Raw genomic sequence first — 8,362 nt, 5'->3', positions numbered from 1 at the left:
GCAGAAGTTTCACCCCTTTTCCAATTGAGTTTGAGTTAGGAGCTTTTACCCTGTAGCAGAGCAGTATTAACATCTAGTTGGGTCACCTAGGGAACAAAGAGGCTGACCATGGGGCTCACCATGTGGACGCTGGTAACACTGATTGCTGGAGAAGGTGTTTTTATGTGATACACTGAGGTGGAGACCCCAGTAGAGAAATGTAAAGACTGATTTGAATTTTAAGCTAATGTGAAATCTTGGCAGAGAACGTTTTAATAAATAAATGCCTTAAGAGTATTTAAAATATGCTTCCATATTTCAAAATATAAAATGAAACATGACAGGAGATTTTACGTGTTTGACATTGTGTCTGGGAAGGAAGAAGGGCCAGACCTCTGGACCTTTGGAATCTGCTGTTCACAGGCCTTGCAGGGCTGCTTGAATCCTGAAAGACCTAGACCTTGGCCCAAAAGGAAAGTTTAAAAAAGTTGCTCTGTAAAGCCATTTGGTGTCCTTGACCAATAGTATCCCTGCTCTATGAAGTAAGAGGCATTGTTGCCTGGATGAATAGAGGGTGTGTTTCAGCCCTGAGATGTTTTGAGTTGAAGAGCTTGAATTATTGAACATTTCTCTGACGATTTTTCCAGTTATCCCTGAAATTTCTATGTATTGTGTTTTTTGGGAAATGAGGTGTGTCCAGTTTTTAAATCTAACAACTACTTTTGGGGACTTGCCCACATCTCTGGGATTTGAATGGGGGTCGTGTCCCATTTTACTGTCTTTTAAGTTTACATTGAACATGTTTCTCTTCTCTGCTCCCCTCGCCCACGGGGGACTCCTCTTTGGCTCCTTAAAGTTTGCTGCTTAGAGCGTAAGTTCAGCAGGCAGGTGGTCACGCTGCAAGTTCTTTCTGGACCTCTGGCAAAGGGAGTGACCAGTGAAGGCCATCGCTACCTTAGGATCTGCAAGGCTGGGTGTTCTCGGTACCTGCTGTCCACCGCCCTCCGCTGTTATCGGAATACTTTGCCAGTGCACTCATCTCTTTGGAGATAAAATTCGTTAGCGTGTTACTAAATGTTAATTTTCTTTTGCAGAAGATACAGTACCGTGTCTGAATTAATTATTAATATTTAAAATATTTCATTCCTTAACTCTTCCTCATTTGCTTTGCCCGTAGCCTATTCAGTTCCTTTGTTTGGCAGAATTCTGCAAAATGTGTGTCACCCACTACTGAGATTGTTCAGCCCCTGATGTATTTGTATTGATTTGTTCCTGGTGGTAGCTTGTCTTAAAATGTGTGTAGAAAGCAGATATTTTATGATAAAATTGTTGTGTAGTGCATGCTCTGTGTGGAATTCAGAGGAAAACCCAGATTCAGTGATTAACAATGCCAAAAAATGCAAAGTAACTAGCCATTGTTCAAATAACAGTGGTGCTATTTCTCTTTTGTGGCCTTTTAGACTTTTGTTGCCCTAAAATTCCATTTTATTGGGAACCCATTTTCCGCCTAGTCTTTCTTGACAGGGTTTTTTTCTACTTTAAACAGTTTCTAAATAAAATTCTGTATTTCAAGAGTGTCATGTCTTCTGAAATTTGTCTTGCCCTGGGTATATTCTTTTAGGTTCAAATGATAAGGTACCAATTCTTCTTTCTTAAATTCGGAGTGATCTTTTCAGTCTTTCACTGATTTTTTCAAATGTACTTATTTCTAAGCCTGTTCCTTTTTTCTCCGTTCTTCACATTAATTTCTCAGCCTCCTGCTGTCAGACATTCTCATGTTACTGTGAGAGGTCTTTGAGAAGTCCAAGGCTTGGCCCGGCGGCCTTGAAGCCTTTTCAGGCGGATTCCTCCTGAGAGCTAGAGCAGAACAGTGCTTGCTGGATACCATGGGGAGATACTCCCCCCGCCCCCCCCCGAAAGTATGTTTCAAAGGCAGTGAACACAGTCTGAATCTATGAAATAACCTGAGATGGTCATCATTTTCCCCTCCCTTTTAAAATTCTATGCCATAAGAAATGAGTTCAAAAGGAGACTTGCTACCATTTTCAGTATGAAATAAAGTTAAATGGGTAGGAGGTAGTTTCTGTATGATCTTTAGGGTTCTTGCCACAATTGTGGTTGCTCTGTAAACCCAACTTGATTTTGCCTAGGGTTAAATCCATATTACTTGCTCTAGATATTAGCGGTATGGTACCTTTGAAATATTGTGCACCTTCAGAAGGAATTTGACAGCCCATGTGTTGGCAGTCTACAAGAAGATACACACCTCCAGGTGTGCTTGGAGTTGTTGAAGATACTGTGCAGTAATGCCAACTGAGAAGTTACCTTGGAAGGAGTGAAGCTGATCCTGTGTGTACCTCTGACCTAAGTCTATTGACCTTGTTCTTTAGCCTGAGGCCTATAAAGTCTTGATAGGACTAGTTCAGGTTAGGGCACGGGTGCAGTTAACTTGAATAAGCTGCTTGGTTTGCTTGGCGAGTTCTTGGTTTGCTTGAGGAAAGGTAAACACATGGGTCCTCTGGCCGGATTGGGATTTATGATTTACTCAGGCTGGTGATCCTCTTACTAATGGGCTTCAGAATCACCTGGGGAAATTGACTGACGTATTTCTAAAGTTCATCTCCAGAAATTCTGGTTTGGAAGATTGAAAATCTGCATTTTCCTGTGTACCTCAGGCGACGTGGGCTTGATGGAGCCGTCAGACTTGTACTTTGGCCTTACATACATGCCTACAAGTTCAAGTCTGATTCTGACGGGGTAACATCAGATTTGAGTCCTTGCAGGTCCCTCCTAACTTTGTGACTTCTGAGCTGATTGATCTCTTTTGTTCTGACCTGCAAAATGGGGATGGTGGTGTTGGCTGAAGTGCCTCGCTCACTGGGTACTTGTTGGGATCAGAATGAGCTGCTAGAAAAAGCAGCCACAACGTTAGAAAGCCCTGCATAGTTTCTTCAGATCAGCTGACATTTTCTAGGATTTGTAGATCTGAAAAGTTTAGAACAGCGTTTTTGTATCCTGAAAATTCAGGAGGGCACTGCTTAAGATAGGCTTCTAGTACTTTGTAAAATAAGTAACAAGTTCCTTTATTGTTTCTTTCTCAGCTTGGTAGTGGTATTGAGATTTTCAGACCATGATTTTCATCCTGTTTTTCCCGAGGGAAATTGAAGTCTAAACACACATTTCACCATTTTCTTTGAAATGAAAATTCAGTGATTGGATAATTCAGATTCATTGATTTAAAAACTTGTATTTTCTTCAAGGTGTACTGTCTAGAATGTGATGAGGTGTTGGACAGGAAGCAGCTTTGCTGTAACTGAAGTGACTCTAGAGAAGTTTTTCTTTAAGGAATATTTTACAGGGTTTGGTACAAGGAGCTCCTTTTGTGATGTTTACCACAGTTCACCACAGTCCACAAACACAAGCTAGGCTTTGAGCCGGAGGAACCTGACGAGATTACTGCGGGTGACCCACATCTGGCTGGTGTCAACAGAGGGCGTGGAAGTAGATAGAATTAATGGCTCTGAACCACACTGAACCTGAGCCTGTGGTCAGTGTTGATGGAAAATTTAGGACGATGCCATACTTTTGAGTTCACACAGTGCAGGTTAGCCACCAAAGCCTAGAACTTTGTAGATGGTATCAAGAGAGAGATTTAGGGGCGCCTGGGTAGTGCAGTCGTTAAGCGTCTGCCTTCGGCTCAGGGCGTGATCCCGGCGTTCCAGGATCGAGTCCCACATTGGGCTCCTCCGCTGGGAGCCTGCTTCTTCCTCTCCCACTCCCCTGCTGTGTTCCCTCTCTCGCTGGCTGTCTCTCTGTCAAATAAATAAATCTAAAAAAAAAAAAGAGATTTAGAATTGCAGAGTGATCTGTCAGCAGTTTGCAGTTCCGTCAAGTCTTACGTTAAAAATTAAAAAAAACCCTCCCTTTTCCTGGCTTATTTGGAGTTTTTTCCCCAGTCTGCAGGCATTGTTGGTGGGGATAAGCTGGGTGCAGGCGTGAGGAGGAGGAAGAGAAATTTATTCTTTTCACTGATGTCTTCTACTTTCAGTTCTGGTTGTAGAATGAGATTTGGGAAGTTGGTAGGTGTGATTCAGCCCATCTGGGTTAGTCTTAACAGAGCTGGCTTTATGGTTCTTCCTAGTTTCTGGTGGGGGCAGAGATGAGTTTCTAAGATTCAGCCTTAATGTGTGACTCACAAAATTGCAGTGTAGACTATTAAAGTTAAGTCCAGGGTCAAGCATACAAGTGGGTAGACTGTATAAAGGGAGTGTGTGGCTAGAGTCCTCTGACATTTACCAAAACGAACGAGGGTGTCAGTGCTGCTGGTTAGGGGCCAGCAGTTGAGACCACAGTCCTCCTCCAGGCCTGCATCCCGGGTGTCCAGAGCACAGCTTTTCATTGGCTCAGTGGGGAGTGGACCCAGGATGGTTTCCCCAAGATCTCTTCTGGACCAGAGAGAGTTACTTAGGTCTGTGAAAATCTAATAGGATACTGGAGCAGAAAAGAATGGAGGACTGCCTAGTTCTGGCAAATGTTGCCCCTGGGGCCAGTTTTCATCAGGAGAGGGACAGCTTTGGTTCAGAGAAAAGCGCAATTTTTCGCAGCATCAGCTACATACACTTTGAAAAAAATTCTCACTGGAAATGAAATTGTGAAGTGTACAACTTCTGTGTTTTAATAAAAGTTTTGACTCTAGGGGTGCCTTGGTGGCTCAGTTGGTTAAGCATCTGACTCCTGATTTCAGCTCAGGTTTTTTTTTTTTTTTTTTTTTTAAGAGAGGGAGAGAGAGAAGGGTGGGGAGGGAGAGAGAGAGAGAAAGAATCCCAAGCAGGCCCCACACCCTGTGCGAGCCTGATGTGGAGCCCGATGTGGGGCCCAACATGGCGGCTCCATCTCACAACCCCGAGATCATGACCTGAACTGAAACCAAGGGTTGGTCACCTAACTGAGCCACCCAGGTGCCCCTCAGCTCAGGTCTTGATCTCAGGGTTGTGAGTTCAAGCTGCGCATCGAGCTCCGCGCTGGGCATGGAGCCTACTTAAAAAAAAAAGTTTGACTCTAAAAGAGGGAGCTTTGACAGGAGAAGTGACAAGTGGTTCAACACGTGTTTGGCTGCAAGCTGCAGGGAGAGCTTTGCTGATACAGCAGTCCCGCCTTAGCTGCAGGGGATACATTTCCAAGACCCCCAGTGGATGCCTCAAGTGGCAGCTAGTACTGATCCCTCTATGTACTACGTTTTTTCCTATACAAACATACTTAGGGTAAAATTATAAATTAGGCACAGTAAGAGATTAGCAACAACTAATTAAGGAACAAGTGGAACAGTGTCCTGTAATAGAAGTTAAATGTGGTCTCTCGGGATCTTAGCGTACCATCCTTCCCCCTTCTTTTGATGATGTGAGATGATGAAATGCCTACGTGCGGAGGTGAAGTCAGGTGAATGACGCAGGCACTGTGACGTAGTGTTAGGCTACTGCTGACCTTCTGCCATAGGTCAGGAGGGGGAGCATCTGCTTCCGGCCGCAGGTGGCTGCGGTGACAGAGACTGCGGAGAGTGAACCCGGGGGAAAGGGGCCCGCCGTACGCCCATCCCCGAATCGCCGTGTAGTACAAGACTCTAGACATGCTGCGTCGGGATCTGCGGTGGCTTATCCTAGTCGGGCTTGCGGGACCTGCAGGTTCCTTCCCTGCCTGCATTGTTTGCCAGTAGTTGTATCACGTTTGTTTTCATAGTCCTCACGGGGGGGCCCTGTTGATATTTTGAAGTAGTTCTAGTGATTTTAAGGTCCGTCGTACCTCATGGTCATCTGGATTTTAGCATTCTAAAGGTTTCTAACCCACTTCCACCTTTTTTTTTTGTATTTTATATGTTTTTCTATAAAATGATGCGAGAGTTAAAGTGTAATTATATATGACTGCTGTTTTTAGTTTAAAATTTAAATCCTGCATGGTTGAATGGAATAAACTATTTGTGTTTTTTACAGGTAGCTGTAGGCTATCCCACCTTGCCTCTGTGTGCCCCACCCTCCCTATTAATTTTAAAGGCTGAGAGAAGAAATAATTCAATGTTGAATGAAATAAAAACAATTTAAAAAATTTTCTAAGAATTTCTAATTCTGTGATTTAATATTTTCCCCCTAGTCTTTAAGAAGTCTTTTTCTTTTGAGGGGAGGAGGGGGGTAAGTAGTTACCGAACCACATTGAGAATGTGTTTTTTCTTGAATTGTGGTATTTTGAAGTCTTTGGCGTTTGAACCTGCATTAAGGATTTATTTTAGCGAGTGTGAGAGAGGGGGGAGGGGCAGAGGGAGAGAATCCCAAGCCGACTGACTGCTGAGTGTAGGGCTCAACGCAGGGGCTCCATCCCACCACCCGTGAGATCGCGACCTGAGCTGAAATCAAGAGTCGGATGCTGAACTGACTGAGCCACCCAGGCGCCCCAGGAAGAGCCTTGTTTTAAATGTCCTGTGAGTGGGTGGAGTAGCTGACCTCAACTAAAGGTCTGATCCTGATCTTGATATTAATCTTCAGGGTCCTCTCCAGTTCCAGCACTCACTGACTTCCCTCTTGTTTATTCATGTTTGAAAAGGTAAAGCCTCTCTTCTTGGCAGTCAGGTTGCATCTGAAAATTGTTGACAAATTGTATAAAGCTGAAAAGGATACAAGTTTTGGGTTTTCTTAAACTTTATTTGAGGAATAATTGACACATGTAATGAGGAAACAAGTTTTGATGTTTTAAAACCCACAGTGGTAGAGCTGGAGAGGACACTGTTGACATCTCTGCTGAGCCGAGTGGAGGTGCCATCCCTGGAGCAGTTTCTTGATCTGTCACTGCAGCCCTGGTTCCTTCTGGCAGTAGCCCTGGCGTTTCTGCTGTTAGGGACCAGAATCTTCTTGGGATTGTCAGGGGATGCCTGAACTAGTCTCAGGTAGGACTTTGAGCTTTTTTTCTAGAATTATTTTTGGGCAGAGGTTGATCTAGGAGATTTTACTTCCTTAAATTTTTTTTTTTAGAGATTGTTTATTTGAGAGAGAGAGTGAGCATGAGTGGGTGGGGGGAGGGGAGGCAGAGGGAGGGGAGGAAGCAGGCTCCCTGCTGAGCAGGGAGCCTGACTTGGGACTGGATCCCAGGACCCTGAGATCATGACCGGAGCCCAAGGCAGATGCTTAACTGACTGAACCACCTAGGCACTCCTAGGAGATTTTACTTCTGAACATCTTCCCTCCCACTTCTGTTTTTAGTTTTTTGGGTGTTTTGTTTTGTTTTGTTTTGTCTCTTGGTTTTTTAACCGAGTTATTGATGGTCATATTTTCACTCTTTTTAGGTGGGAGTTTTCTGAACTTTCTTTACCTAAAGGGTAGAGTGTGTCTTAATATTTCCCTTTTTTTCCTCATGTTTCTTCCCAGGGAAGGAGAAATATATTTATTATGATGAAATTTAGTATATTTTAGACTCATATCGAAAAATCGACAAGTGCAGGAACTGCTGTACATAGAAATGCTAACATTGGCCTGGAAAATGAAAGCCAAAAAATGAGTGGGAAACAGTCAAATGTGGAGCCGTTAGCTTGCTTTTTTTTTTTTTTCCAGTAAATCCTTCTATATTAATACCTAGTTTAATAAAACTCATTTTAAAGACCCGTACTTTTTATGACATTTCACTGAACCACTCTACTTTGTTCTACAGTGTGACAAAACTCTGTCTCCATTGATGAAATGGGAGTAGACTTTTTTTTGTATGTTGGTGTTGTCTTTGTGGTATAGATCTGGGGAGAATGTCTTGTTTGGTGGTAAATTAACATTTTGGTAGCATTCTAGGTCATGAAAGATGATTTAACCTGGGTGTCTTTAAACCTGGAATCCATGTCCCTGGTTGAAATCTTCCCAACAGATTTACCTTTGACCAAGTCACCCTGGTGTGTTGAGCCATGGACCAAGATTGAACAGTGCTGCATCTAGTCCAGGCCGCTGTGAGGTTAGGTAGAAGGACCCCCCTCCCCAATGCTCGTGTAGCCTTCCTCTTTCCAAAGAACTGGAGCTCACGCAGAGGACAGTATAGAGAGGTGCTGTGCCTTCCATGTCCCAACTGTGGGGGCCAGTTGGCCTTTTGGTTTTGGCGAATCCTGCTTTATGATAAGGCCCCCTGGCATTTTCCGCAGTTTCAGGGAGAGGTGGGCACAGTGCTGCATGTGTCGTACGGGTCATGCTGTACTCATACCTGTCCTGTCTGAGTGTGCTGTAGCTCCTACCGTTGCTGTAAGCTCAACTTCAGCAATAAAGAGAATGTCTCAAATCCGATGAAAGATGGCTGTGTGGTATGGTTTGTGGGATGGATTCTGATGTTCCATTTTGTGTTCTGCACGTGGAACTGTCTCATCTTCCTG

The sequence above is a fragment of the Ursus americanus genome, chromosome 22, assembly GCF_024610735.1.
Source record: "Ursus americanus isolate L20-20 chromosome 22, mUrsAme1.1.p, whole genome shotgun sequence".
NCBI lineage: Eukaryota > Metazoa > Chordata > Mammalia > Carnivora > Ursidae > Ursus > Ursus americanus.
This window is presented reverse-complemented; position numbering follows the sequence as displayed.